Source organism: Curcuma longa, chromosome 8, assembly GCF_044706935.1.
Source record: "Curcuma longa cultivar G26 ecotype Majalengka, Jawa Barat chromosome 8, ITB_CL_G26_1.1, whole genome shotgun sequence".
Lineage (NCBI taxonomy): Eukaryota > Viridiplantae > Streptophyta > Magnoliopsida > Zingiberales > Zingiberaceae > Curcuma > Curcuma longa.
The window spans coordinates 12,789,073-12,801,316 of NC_133868.1; the positions used below are offsets into that span (position 1 = coordinate 12,789,073).

The window sequence follows — 12,244 nt, forward strand, 5'->3', positions numbered from 1 at the left end:
TTGGTGTCGTGTTAAACTCAAGTTAAAATGCTTAAGTTGTGTTGTATAGATATTGCATAGGTTGTATGATACATGATATGAATTTAATGTTGATTATTTTTTTAATGTTGTTTTTGCAGGTTGACAAATTTGCGTGGACGAAAGTAATTAGAGAGATACTTTATCGACTTGAGGTATATTTATAAGTATAGTTATTTTAGAAATGTGAATAGGTATATTTAGTTTAAGTATAGTTATAAACTCTTAAAATCATAACCCGTAAACTTAAAATTGTAAACCGTGAATAGTTTTTAGTAAACCGTAAACTATAAACTCCTAAAAAACTAAACCCTAAACTCATAAACCCTAAACCCTATAAACTCCTAAAAAACTAAACCCTAAACTATAATTGCATTTAGTTTAATGTTAATTTTATTATTAAATTTTGTTTGAATTAATTAGACCAAACGATAAACTCTAAAACCCTAAAATCATAACCACGCAAACTTAAAATTGTAAACCGTAAACCCTAAATTTTTACTTTGTAATAAACCCTTAAACCGCTTTAACATATCTGATGAAGATTATGGACAAAACATACAATACTCACCTATACCCTAAAACCCTTTAACCCTACACCCCTAACTTTACCCCTAAAAACCTAAACTGTAAACCCTTAAACCGTAAACCTATAAATCGTTCCTAAAAACCACTTTAACCCCCGCCATTGAGATTAACAAGTGAACCATAATTTTCCTAAACCCTAAAGTCATTTGATTCATCACAACCTTGATGTAATGCATATTGAGAAGAATGTGTTTGATAATCCGATTAATACAATCATGGATACCAGGAAAATAAAAGATAATTTGTGCAAGAAAAAACTATAACCTACTCTCCTAAAAATACTAAACCCAGATGGTTATGTCTCTAATCTTGGAAGATGTGTCATAAACCCTAAACCCTATAAACTCCTAAAAAACTAAACCCTAAACTCATAAACCCTAAACCCTAAACCGTAAACACTAAACCACTAAACCCTAAACCTAAACCCTAAACCCCTAACTATGATTTTTTTGCCGTGGGTGTAACATATAATGACGATACCCATTACCGTCAGTTTTAACGATAGAACTAAAAAATGTCACAAATAATCACTAGATAATTACCCACAGTCTTTTTTTTCGTGGGTATAGCTTATAACCACATGACATTTTTTTCTGGGGGTATAGATTATAACTACACTTTTGTTATAAAAAATTAAAATTTAGAATTCAATTTATATATTTAAATTTACATAAGAATAACAATCATCTTAAAAAAAACTCCAATTATATTAAAAGTAAATCATGTCCTAAAGTAATAGGTATCAATATTACAAACAAACGGAATTATGAAAATCTAAAAAAGTACATGTTATGCTCCCATAAAGTACATATATGTGGTGCATACAAAATATAATTCCAAAACATGAATCACCAACAATCAACAAAAAGAGCACATTCGCTTCTAGTTATCACCTGTAAATTAAATTATAATGAAGCATTAATATAAGTGAATGTATTTAACAAAACTAATATCAATCTTAATGAAAGTTAATAAAATTAAGTACCTACTATATTCATGATCTTCATACACTTTGAGATCTTGAATTGCTTTGATCATTTGACTTACTTGAAGCATCCGGAACCTATAAAAAATATATAAATTTTGAACTAAGATAACAATTTAAGGAATTTTTCGTGATTAGTGCTAAAACTAATTAAACTAGCGGACAAAACTAATGCAGTGTTGCATAGAGAAGTTATAGGGATTTTACTCTGTAGATAGCTACCCAAGTTACTGCAAAATTCATTCTCAATACTAATATATTTGGTTTGCCTAAGTTGAGTCTTCATGTCTAGATAAATATATACAACTACAACAACAACATGATCCTCTCAAAGCATAAACTTAGTAAAAATAAAAATCAATAATTCAATGAAACTTAATTGCCTTTGAAATTTGAATAAGGGCATGCTAGCACAAGAAAAGAATTAACATTGAACATATAAATATTCAAATTTCCTTTATGAAGAGCATATTTCAAACAAATCTACTATACACCAAGTCATAATTTCATATGGATTGATAAACCTCATGAATTATCTGTCTCCTAAAGCTTCAATTAATTCATGAAGCATTATAGGAACTTGTTGAGTTGTTTTTGACACAAAACATAAATATAAAATTATGAAAAAACTAAAATCAAAATATTATATAATCAATCCTAGGCACAGCAATATAGTGAGCATAAACCAACAAAAAAAAGGACTAAAGCCCAAAACATAACAGTTAACATCAAATGTAAAAGACAATAATGAATTACATTAGTAACAGTATTCAAGATCATGATGCTATTTTTACAACAAATTTCCTAAATTTTTCATCATGAAATAATGAATTGCATCATGAAATAATTTTCCATCAATAACAATATTCGAGATCATGATGCCATTTTGCAATAAATTCCAGTAACAATATTCAAGATCATGATTCTATTTTTATAACAAATTTCCTAAATTTTTCATCATGAAATAATGAATTGCATCATGAAATAATTTTCCATCAGTAACAGTATTCAAGATCATGATGCCATTTTGTAACAAATTCTAGCATTTTGACAGAACCCTAGTTGACAAAGGTTGTTTTAGGTATGCCAACATCCAAATCCAATTTATCTATGTTACATGATGTGTTAAAGAAAGTCCTACCAGTTAGCAAGGTGTGGAGAAATTGCTCCTTTTCAATTGTAGATCATTTTCAATCTTTTTGCGGCCTACACGAATCTAATGAAAAGAATTTTCATGTGCTTGGCATATGGAGGTGAAATATTTTTCTAAAGTGTTGATTTTTGGTGGCAAAATGAGGTTTTAAATGATGTTTATGTTGCAGCTTGTGTTATGTTGCCTATGAAGGATGCATTCAACAGCAAGTTCCAGGAAATGAAAATAGAAAACTATGTTCAAGGCAAAGAAGTTATCAAGAAAATACATCACAAGTGAGTTAATCAATGAGATGAACTACAATGCAATAATTTTTTCAAATCAACCTGGCATACATGTAAAACATTGAACAAACATACTTTGATTCCTTAATGAAAATCTCCTCTGAAGACATTATGTATCATACTAGATTTTTGAGACATTGTTAACTGCGATTTTCAGAAACAGAATTTGTGAATGGACAAAAAAAAATGAGGCACATTACTAGAGAAAACTATTTGTTTGATAACGAAAAGGTTTAGGCTCATCGAAAATAAATCATGCAAAATGAAGTAGATAACTTAGGCAAAATCCTAATACAACCTGATCCAAATTCCAACATTGACGCGGTGGCAGCTCCGCTTCGGCAAACAATCTGGCAGCGAAACCAGCAACGCAAGGACAGCATCTCCTCTCTGGTAGCGTCTCTGATGGCATTCCAACGGTGGTCTAGTAGAGTCAGAACACAGAACAGAGCGAACAGAATAGAGGAAGAGTAAGGGAAACTAGGCTTCTTCTCCTCGTAACCCACGCAACCAAGCTAGGGTTGGTTTCACCCTCTTCCTCTCCGACAGATGCATGAACAGCGGCGTCAGGCAACGGTCTCATGCGCGCGCGGTAGGAGAAGTGATGACCACGGAGAAGAGGGCTTCCATCTCCTCCTCCGGCGGACGGAGAATAGAAGAAATCAACCCGGCGAAGCCACCGGCAAAGCAGCCACACTCAACCCCCTATTTTCTCTCTATTTTTGTCGCGGTGGAAGAGAAAGAACGGCAAGCACACGGTGAAGGAGACTAGGGTTCACTTCTCTTCTCCCACGCTTGCGGCCGACGAAGGATTTTAGCGCTCCACCACCGTTCTCACGTGGTCGGCGAGAACGCGGCGAAGCAGGGGAGCTCACCCTCAACCCTAAAATCGCGATCCTTAAACCGGGATAAGGCCCTTTTAAACCGGGAAAGGCCGAGTTAGGGCTTGGTTTGTCGAGTTATAGTGATAGTCAAATATAAGTATAGGTATAGATATCTAATAGTCACAGTATTGATATTTATCCCTATAACTTATAGTGACGATGTCATATATCTGTGACTATATATTGTTGATGCGGGAAGCATCAGATGATCGAACTTTGGTTTTGATAATGGCACGAGGTTCAAGTTAAGTGTGTGGTTGAACTAACAAAGTTGATCTAGTGTGCCGGGAGTACAAGAAAAGTCCTAGTTGAGGCTAGGCAAAACAAAGTCCTAGTTATAGGCTAGGCAAGGGCAAGTCCTGGTCTGGAGGATCAAGTAGAAGACTTAGCAGGTCAAGTACCCCAGATGCAAGTCCAGGCAGTGTCAGGAGGATCGGGAAGCATGACAAAATCCAAGTAGGTCAGGAGGACCAAGGCTTGGTGGAAGTCTAGACGGTCAAGGCTTGGTGGAGGACGGTCGGAGGACCGGATCCTAGTAAATTCCTAGGGGTCAAGGACCACAGCTAAGCAGGAAGTCCAACAAGTCTGGAGGACTTGTTGGCAACTCAGGTAAATTCTCCCGAGTGGAGTGGGTCAAGATGCGTTCCCGGAGTGGAATTGTAGGCGTCGATCTAACCCAAGGTTTCACTGAAAACCCGAAGCTAAGATCAATTAACAGTTCAAAGAACTGTTTACCAATTTATTACTTTATATTTTCGGACTAACTTGTAATGCAGATTGGAGAGATTGAGATTTTGACTCCGGGTGACTATCCGAAATTCAGTCGATCGGACAGTCCAAGCGACTTAGGTTTGGATAATCACTACGGAAGTCAAAGTCTATCCAGATCCTCCACGTCAGCATAGAGTCGATCGGAAGTGAGAGTCCAGTCGATTAGAAAGTCGAGTCAACTACAAAGATGGCGGATCGACGGTCTATGTGGAGTCACCTGGAATGGGAATCCAAGCTGCTGGAAGGTCTTATAAAAGCACTTCGAACAGAGGCTTCATTCATTCATTCCAAGACAATTCAAGTTGAGCTGACGGCACCTTGAGCGAGAAGCAACACCCGACCAGTCGTCGTAACGCTTTACATTTTTGCACTATTGTAATTTATGATAAAAGTTTTTATCGTATCGAATTTGTGTAAATGTTACAACTCCTTTCCGTAAGGAAACGAGTTCTTTAGTGAAATGGTCATACGTAAACGATCAAAGATTGTGAAGCAGTCTTTGGCTATGAATCAAGTAAAAATAAAGCTTGTCCTTGCTTGGTTTTCGTTGTTCTTATTTTCGCTGCATATTACTTGGTTTACGAACGAGCACGATTAAGTTTATGAGGTTTCAAAATCGGGGAAAACCACTAAAAGATAGTTCACCCCTCCCTCTAGCGCTTATTCGATCCTACATATATTACCTTTACCTACAGTTTGTATATGCGTAGCTAAAACTTACCGTGGGTATATAATAATTTTCTTATAGTGTGTCTAATATACTTTGAGATTCGTCGCCAATTGACGATGAATTTTACGATGAATATCATATTTCATCACAAAATTTTACGATGAAATTATATTTTTTATCGTAGAGTTTGGCGACAATTTGATTGCGACGAATTTAAATTTATCGTAAATTTCGTCATAAACTATTTTGTGATAAATTTTTTTAGAAAATTCGTCGTAAAATTCGTCGCAGATGATAGATTTTTTGTAGTGAAATAACTAAAGGCTCTGAACATCTTCTGAGCTTCATTGGATAATTTCTCTCCAATCATATTTCTGCTCCATTAATATTTCTTTATTTTCATTGAGACATAGAAAAATGTAAGTATGGGGGGATGCATATATTTTGGGTTATTAGTTAGATTTTCTAGCTAGTGGCATCACTTATCACATAATTGATAGTTTGTCTTCTTGCAAAAATACTAGCACATTTATTTTAGATTTCATTGATTTGATGCTCGAAGTTAGTATGTTTGATGATCTGATCTTTCCTATCCTTAGTAGCATGAAATGAGCTATATTTTTATTGAAAAAATTTGAGTTTTGGCCTAGTTTTAGGATCTGCTTACACTATTGCCTAATATAGGAGGTTGATTAATTCGGAAATTAGTCATGATTCATGAGACCTAATTAGTACTAGTGTTTCCATAGTGATCTTCCATTACATTTTGGTTACTAGATCAACTTAAGTCATGCCAACTCTTTTGAAAAAATCCTAAATCCAAAAAAAAACTCAAAAGCTTATTTACTTTAATTTCAATACATTGCTAAAAAAAATAATGGATGAAAAAATAGTGTCGAGAGTGGAAGCATGTCAATTACCCCTTTGAGATCGGTAAGGATTACTGGAGAAATAATGATATATTTCTCTTGATCTTGAGGCAATCCTTTAAGACCTTATGTAATGGAATGGATGAACTTAGCCTATGGCAGGTAAGTTTCTAAGGCTGAAAATATTTAGGAACGCAGTAACATGACGACTTGACTTTAAGTAGGATTTTGATACCAAATGGACTAAGGCCACTTTTTGCACCGAACACAGAGAACTAACTCTTAGGTCACATTTAAGTAATTTTAATGTTTAGCTCACCAATATTACTATATGATAGGATTGGTTGTGATTCACTAGAGATTATGATACTCCATTCTTTCAATTCATGAATCTAAATGTAGGTTTTTGCTCAAGGACAAGCAAAAGTTTAAGTCTGGGGGTGTGATGAGCGTAGGTCATATATAATTTTTAGCCTTATTTAATGCTCATGTACTTGTAATTCATTGCATATGATCTACTTTATCACACCTTATTCTTTAGTTATTACATGTTTCTACTCTTTTGCTCGGAGATTTACTCTTTGTATATTTTTGATTGACAGGATCTGATTCAAAGCTAAAACGATGCATATTTGATGGTGGAACAAGAAGCGGTGAAAAGAGACTTGCACTGGTCGTGCTCATCATCACGGGCGGGTCTCCTACTAGATTGGAAGTGATGATGGGCTTCGTCTTATAAAGATGAAATGAACCAAATTGGTTTGGTTCTGATTGAAGGTGATTTTCATTATTGAACCAAACAATTTAATTTTGAACCAAATTGGATCAACTTAGTTCAGATTGGATCCAAATCCAATAATATGTTGTATGAGATATAACATAAAATTAGGAATGGATGATTGAGATTGAAACTAGGTTTGATCACAACTATCCATCCATCTTAACCAAAACCCCGATTTGCTAACCCTAATTGCTACAATAATCGATCCAAAATTGAGTTTGCTACAATAAACTCAAAACCTAGCCATCGATTCCATTTTCCCGATTCATGATTTCTGAAATCACGATTGTTGAAACTCGAGCTGCCTCTCTCAGTGAAGAGAGATCAGAAAGTTGAGTACTGCCGACTTCGAGAGAGTGGTGATCGAAAACCCTATTCGATCGCACACTGCTTCCTTCTTCCCTTGCTCGACCGCGACTTCCTTCCAATCGTGGCGCTTTTCTTCCTCTCCCCGCTGCAGCGATTGTCGCCCACAGTCGAAAGAAGAAAACCCAACAATGCCCCTTTTTGCCAATTTGTTTCTCTCGCGCACGACCAAGAGCTTGAGCCACTACTAGAGGCTTGTGAAGCCACCGGAGGTTGCTATCCGTGACCAAGAGCTTGAGCTACTTTCAATGTCCGAGCTTGCTGTTGACTACACCCGTCAATCACCGGAGAAACCATCAGCCACTGTTGGAGTTTGTTGTTCATGGTCGGCAACCTGTTTGCTAGTGTTGTTGTCTTTCGCCCATGTGTGGTTGGCGGAAGCTTGTGAAGCTGTTGGAGTTTGTTTCATCTTCGCTAGAAAGGTTCTGGCTGTTTACCCTTCATCGACGGTCGAAAGCTGACCACCAAAATTTACGTCGGGAATACGATTATCGGCGATAGCTAGAAAGCCCCAGAAAATAAACACGACGTGTATTGTTGCATGTTTTTCAATATTAGGATGTTCTCTCGTATTGATCGTAGTTAATCATCGACTAGTATCGAAGACGATGACGCGACTCGTGGCTTTGAAAGATATTCAGATGAGAGCTTGGTGTGGATCACCAATAGAAGTAGAACTTTGATAGAGCTGCTTGATTGATGTTATTCTCACTCCACATCATCCATCAAGTATACCTAGAATAAATATTATTCTTAAAATTTTAAACTTCAGTTATGTTTTGTACCTATTGTATCCTACATACGTGTGTTGCGAGTGTTGTAATAATTAGTTGTAATTATTATTTTTCTTCTACTACGCACGTTTGTGAAATGTGTAAACATGCATAACACACCGACTCAACTGAATACCCCGTGCCTCTCGCATACTAAATGAGCGCTTTACCATTTGAGTTACATCCCCTACTTGCCTACACTCCTACTTCTAGGGTTGAATATTCGATTAAAATCGAACCGAACTAAATTAATCGAAATCAAACAAATTGAATTTTTTTTACATAATCAAACCAATCAAATTTTTAAATAAAAATCGAATAAATCGAATCAATAAAAATATTGATTTAATTTGATCAAAATTGAATTAATCAAAATAATCTAATTTTTCAAGTATTATGGAAGATTTTTCGATTAATTAGGAATTTATAAGTTCACTTAATTAAGAATTTACCAAGTTTTTTTATTTATTCAGTTTCTTCGATTTAATTAAAAAGGAATTTTAAAATTGAAACAGAACAAATTAACCGATATAACTTATTCTTTTAGGAAAAAATTAAAATTTTGAAATAACTGAACTAAATTTTTACATTTGATCTGTTTAATCAAATTTTTGTTCACCCCTATCGACTTCAACATAATCACCAAACTAATTCAATGAATTCTATTAATTATTCCAATTTGAAAGTATTTAATAATTAACTTTTAACAAAAGAGAATCTTTATAAAGCATAAAAAATTCTCATGACTAAATTTTGAGTGAGCGCTCTACCATCTAAGTTACATCCTATACTTGTCTACATCTTCTACTTCTTGGGCTAAGTACTTAGTTAAAATCGAACTGAACCAAATTAACTAAAATTGAACAAACCGAATCGATAAAATATCGATTAATTTGATAAAAATTAAATTAATCAAAATAACTTAATTTTTAAAGTATTATAAACGATTTATCGATTAATTAAAAATTTATAAATTCACTTAATTAAAATTTTACCAATTTTTTTATTTATTCAGATTTAATCAAAAAAATTTAATATTGAAAATAAACGAATGAGATATGGGAAATTGAACCCGTGCCTCACACATGCTAAGTAAGCACTTTACAATCTGGGATAATACCCTACTTATTTACATCAATTACTTATAGATTGAGTATTCTATTAAAGTCCCCGGGGCATAGGTGAGTTGGTTACGACGCAGCAGACTTGCAGAAGAGGGCAAGGGTTTGAATCCTAGCGAAGCCAGGCAATACCCTCCTGCGTTGTAATCAACTGCACTTTCTCGATTTTGTGGGGCCGCTAAGGTGGCGGATCCACCTTTTTGCAGAAGAGTATTCTATTAAAATTGAACTGAACTGAATTATTCAAAATTAAACAAATCAATTTTTTTTCAAAATAACCGAACTAACCAAATTTTCAAATAAAAAATAAACAAATCAAACCGATAAAATATCGATTAATTCGATAGAAATCTGAAATAACCTAATTTTTCAAATATTATGGGAGATTTATCGATTAATTAGAAATTTATAAGTTTACTTAATTAGAAATTTATTAATTAATTTTTTTGGTTTGATTTATTTAATTTATTATGTTTAATCAAAAAAATAATTTTAAAATTGAACTCGAATGAATTAACTGATATAATTAATTTTTTTTAAAAAAATTAAAATTCTAAAATTTTCTAATCAAATTTTTAAATTCAATTAATTCGGTCAGTTTAATCAAACTTTTGCTCACGTCTACCTACTTCATCATAAGCACCAAACTAATTCAATCAATTATATTAATTTAAAAATATTTAATAATTAATTTTTAATAAAAGAAAAATTTTATAAAACATAAAAAATTTTGTGATTAAATTTTGCTACATTACAAATATAATTTAAATTTTTATAGGGTTAAAAATTATTTTTTATGTTGTGAGAACTACAATTTCTCAAAAAAATTAAAAAATATGGAGATGCGAGGTATCAATCCCCATACCTCTCACATGCTAAGCGAGCGCTCTACCATCTGAGCTACATCCCCTATATACATTTGTTCACCCTTAATCTACTTGGATTTTACCACTCACTTTCAAGCATTCAATCAACCTTGACTTGCTTGAACTGTATACTAACTTAATCAACTTTGATCAAGTTACTTGGCCAACCTTGACCAGATTCTCCATTAAAAAATTGATCAAATAATATTAAAATCTTAAAGGCTGATTACACCAACATTCCTAAGGTCGAATCTATCTAAGTTGAATTCTACCTCATCCCCCATGGGTACAGAGGACTCAACTCTTACAGCTCACCAGAGACTAACGCTTGTAGCTTAGCCTCATCTCGAAGCCCTCTTACTTCGAGTCTATATGCTTCCAATGCACTTGATTTAGCCACAAATAAAAACATTCTATTTGTTGGCTTCTTGAACCTAAGTAACTATGGAATTCATCTCCAATTGATTACTAAACCCTTATACTTCAAATTTAATTGAGGTACTAAGTTTTTTTGCCACGGTCAAGTGCTCTCCAATATAGTCAGCTGGTAAACCTTGACTATAACCTTCTAAGATCAAGTGTACCTAAGTTGAGTGCTACCCTTGTCTACCATGGGTACAAGTGACTCAACTCTCATAGCTCACCAGAGAATTATCATTGCAGTTTGACCTCGCCTCAAAGTCTTCTTCCTTTGAGTCTATCTCCTTCTAATGCACTTGATTCAGCCAAGAATCGAATCATTCTGTGTGTTGCCATTTTTGACAAAATTAACTATTGGAATTCATCTCCAATTGATTGCTAAATCCTTATACTTCAAATCGATTTGAGGTATTGAGTTTCTCGACCATAGTCAAGTGGTATCCAATACAGTCAACTGGTAAACCCTGACTATGACCTTCTAAGATCGAGTGTACCTAAGTTGAGTTATACCCTTGTCTCCCATTGGTACAAGTGACTCAACTCTCACAGCTCACCAGAGACTTATCCTTGTAGCTTGACCTCGTCTAGAAGCCCTCATCCTTCTAATGCACATAAGTCCACGACTCCTTTCTGTGTCATCTTTCACACATTTGCCTTTGAAGTCTACTTCCCTCAACTACCATCTTTGTTGCCTTGATACTCCTTGTCTTACAGTCACTCAATTTGCCTCATGTAACCTTCTCTGGTCTCTATGGACCTTAAACTATCGAATTGTCAACTGACTATGCTAAGTCAATGCTCTAGAGCTACTCCATGTATGTTCTTATAGTCCCTACACACACACATCAAATACAACAGACAAAGACTACATCAAATCACTTGGGGCATGATTGCACTAATACTATATAGTTTGCCTCCTCTAATTGAGTTGACATCTCGATGTTTCTCATTTTGTGATCCCTCACAAAACATAATTTAGAAAATAGTAAGCGTATCTTGTCAAATAGAACCTTATATTTTCAATATAAAATTTTTCATCTTCTCTATTGGCTAATGATTATTATATAGATATAGTTCATTATAATGCATCAAACTAACATTATGAATCAATAGTATTTTTCTAAGATATCTAAGTTTCTAAATACAAATATCAACTTTAAACCTATGTTTTATGTGAGAGGTAAATAAGATATTCTAACTTTGTTATGTAATCATGCAATTATAATCAAGCAAAGTAATACGTCTAACATATTAATTGATATTGAATGGAATCCAACATGGTTGACTTCTCTAAAATACTCTAAAGAGCAATAAATGATTTGAACGCCCAAAATCATTTAATCTCAATCAAATTGACTAAATACTATTTAGAAACTCATTTCCTATGTATCATCTGTATTAGATTGCCCCCAGCTAGATAATGATTTATCTTTTCATTTTTAGTTTGTCTATATTGTAGTCCATTCTTATTAAAGTTCACCTTTTGACTTCCAATAATCATGTTTAAAAATTTTGAACCTATAGTAAATTTCTCTAGAATCATTCTCAAGGTATCTAGTTGATCCTTCAAATCCTTATTCTTAACTTCTAAATCATGTAATTAATCACTAAGAGTAAAGTTATCTAATTTTTATTCTAAAATTCCAGTAAGTGTTTAAGATGAGCATTCTTTTACTTAGCCTTATTTAAGGATTC

At 33.9% G+C, this 12,244-nt stretch overlaps 1 long non-coding RNA gene across 1 annotated transcript; it reads right to left on the minus strand.

The window, feature by feature from the left end:
* Positions 1–1,394: 1,394 nt before the first annotated feature.
* On the minus strand, positions 1,395–3,920 carry LOC141832797 (uncharacterized). Its single transcript, XR_012602145.1, has 3 exons — positions 3,327–3,920; positions 1,592–1,669; positions 1,395–1,499 (listed from the first exon to the last, which is right to left on the minus strand). It is a non-coding gene; the product is annotated as an uncharacterized LOC141832797 (long non-coding RNA).
* Between the last annotated feature and the right edge of the window lie 8,324 nt (positions 3,921–12,244).